The sequence below is a fragment of the Lygodium microphyllum genome, chromosome 1 (genome assembly GCF_053477565.2).
Source record: "Lygodium microphyllum isolate KBCC chromosome 1, Lygodium_microphyllum_v1.1.10, whole genome shotgun sequence".
NCBI lineage: Eukaryota > Viridiplantae > Streptophyta > Polypodiopsida > Schizaeales > Lygodiaceae > Lygodium > Lygodium microphyllum.
Window position 1 is genome coordinate 36,620,991 of NC_141135.1, and position 3,061 is coordinate 36,624,051.

Here is a 3,061-nt window from a genome sequence, read left to right on the forward strand (position 1 = left end):
TGGGATGGAAAATAACTTAGCCATTGTGAACACACTAGAAACTCATTGGAAAAGAAATTCATGCTCTAAAAAGAGCTATCTCCTCCATTAAAACACATGACAAATGGACAGTCAAAGCTCCTAATGTCCTCGTCTGACTTAGATTGCTGACTTAGATTGAGGCACTCACTAGCAAGAGTTGACTATACAAGACACATGACTACTAACACCCCCTCTCATATCTGGTACGTGCTAAAGCCCAAAGAAGACAAAGTAGATCCAAGGGTGGTAGAAGAAGTGCCAAAGCTGATGAATACTCTCAATCTGATCCATCAATAAAGAAACTCCTTGTGATCTTGGGAATCACCCTCTAAGACACAAGGGGTTAGGGAATCCACACCTACATTGTTGATATCATCCCCCTCTAAAAGGGATGGCAAATACGAGTGAACCACTGGACAAGAGGGTGGGGAATGGGATGGAACCTATGGGATAGATAGTGCACAATCAAGAATTAGGAACAAGTGTGATATAGACAACTGCATTGAAGGACCTTGCATAAGGGAAGGGGTATGGAGCATGTATAGCCCTCACTCCTACCAACCTATCACTAAAATGACTCTTGTAGAAGAATCCTCGACAAAAACAACAATTAAATGTGGTGATGCATAGCAACCCATGAAAATGATAAACTATGACCAAGTGATCACTGTAGGAATAAGAACAAAAGACATTGTTGATTGACTACCGATATAGTTTCTAGGTAAGTCCAAATGAGGCATCAACTATCATATTGCTAGACATTTGCACACACACACCTAATATTACTTGTAGAGCGATGCTGGGCACAAAACAACAATCGGCACGAGGAACTACATAGTAGAAAACAATGCCATCCACATGCACATTGCGAGAGTACACGAAGCCCACACTAGTAGGAGAGAAAGGACTAATAGGTTGCAAATAAAGCCTATAAAAATAGAATACCTATGAAAACCATGAGGTAGTGCCATGTATCTAAACTCCCTTGAATTGAGGACATTAAAGTCATTCGATAAATAGACTAAGGGAGAGAAAGTCGTAACTTACAAATACACAATCCACACATAAGCAAGTTCTCTAGTGAAGTCCTCCAACACAATGGCAAGATGAACCAACTAAGCGATGCCATGCACACAAAAGTGATGGCACTTGTTACTTGTTCGTGGATCGTACACCACTCATGAGGGAGTTCTCTATTGAAATTGCGAAATGTTAAGAAAACCAAGGCCAAACAAAGTTGAATTTTAAAGGCAATGTTCACATGCTCACCAAGTATACCAAGTCTACTCGTGAAGAACACTCTTACCCTCAAATATGAGTTTTTCAATTGATTTCGATGAGTCCTCACAAACCCCCCACACACCCGACTTCTTACGCTCAAATATGAGTTTTACTCAAGTGATATGAATGAGTCCTCACAACCCTCCATCTACCCTTTCCGGTGGGGACTCAAGTATATGCAAGTCAATTAAGGTTCGACCAACACCATTCATGCACCCTTCAGAGCCCCAACATGCACCTTCATTTTTAGACGCTTGAAGTCCATTAACGCAGGCAGGTCCCTGAGCTGTGTGCATGTTGTTAGTTTTCCTATCTCAAAAAATTAACTTGGTAAGACGAGAGTACTCTGGTTAAGCCTTCACATTATAGTAATAACATTGGGAACTGGAAATTCCCATTCCATACAACACACCTGAGTACTTCTCAGTGGATCTGTTAAAGTAATTGTCCTTGAGCTTCTGGAAAGCTAGAGAAGTGACCAAGCTATCCGAGCCAGCCTGGTGGCATCCTCCAAACCTGCGCACCTCCAAGCTCTCAGCCAATTTGTTCAGGCCCCCATACAAGTTGTGGCAGAACCTCATCATGTACTTCAGGTCGTACACTTTGCCAAAGTAGAGCTTAAGTAGGTTCAGAAAGTCCTTCTCCAATGTAGGCAGCTTCTGTCTGGTCACAGTCTTAAGCAGGTACGCAAAATCATACGCGCCATGAAAGCTTATGTAGTGCAGGTTCGGGTTCATCATCAGGCCGGATGCGGCAAACAGGCTGGCGAATTCAGCCGAATCAACACCCCAGCGCTCGTTCTGCTCAAAATCGATGCCACTCTGCTGCAGGAGCTTGATGGAATCCGGGGCATAAAGATCGTCGTGCAGGTTGAAGTCGCGGAAGTTGAACTGCCACGCACAGAACTCGCCTGCAGCGCCGCCCCCAGTGGAGCCGTCGCTGCTGCTGCCGCTGTCACTGTCATCGTCATCGCTGCCACCACCGTTGAGGACAAAGGGCAGGCGGCCGGCCTCATCCGTGAAGGTCAAACCGAGCTGGATGAGCTTGAGGTTATCGACGTTGACACGGAGGGTCTGGTAGCGGAGGTCGGGGGCGGCGGGCAACAGTGAGGGCTGGAGGACGACGCCAGGGAACTCTGTGTCGAGGGCGACGAAGCGGGAGTGCGCTGCGACATGGCGGATGAGCGCGAATTCGGAGTGCAGGTTGTGAGACCAGACCTCTCGGATGCGGAGAGGGGCGGCCGCCGCCGCCGCAGCCGCCGCCTGCTTGTGGCGCGGAGAAGACATGGATGGCGCTAGGGTTTGCGGCCTGATTCTATCTCTGTGTCTGTGTCTGCGATGTTCTTTGTTGTCTTCCTTTCTTTCTGTGTTTCTTCTTCTGGTCGTCCGCCTTCGTAATGCATCTATTTTCGTGTGCGGGTCTGTAAATCGGGTATTTCTTCCTGCGCGTTACAGGCCTATTTATTAAGCCCCGCTTTTGGTTCTTTTCGCGCGTCAAAGGCAAATAAAACGCGGGCTTAAAAGCTTTCCGCCGGCGTATGTATTGACGCGGCCCCCGACCCCGTCATCCTATCATATAAATCATAATATATTCCAACCATAATAATACCTTACGTCTTAGGTTGGGAAACTTGGCCTTCTTTCTTTCTTTCTTTCTTTCTTGCTTTCTTTCTTTCTTTTTGCTTTTGCTGGTGTTGACTACGTCGGCCCTCTAACCACCTACCTTGGCCCCCCAACCATGTTAAGTTGTTAGAGCACAT

At 46.6% G+C, this 3,061-nt stretch overlaps 1 pseudogene; it reads right to left on the reverse strand.

Moving 5' to 3' along the window:
- Positions 1–1,346: 1,346 nt before the first annotated feature.
- Positions 1,347–2,779, reverse strand: LOC148041000 (putative CCR4-associated factor 1 homolog 7 pseudogene; annotated as a pseudogene).
- Positions 2,780–3,061: the final 282 nt, after the last annotated feature.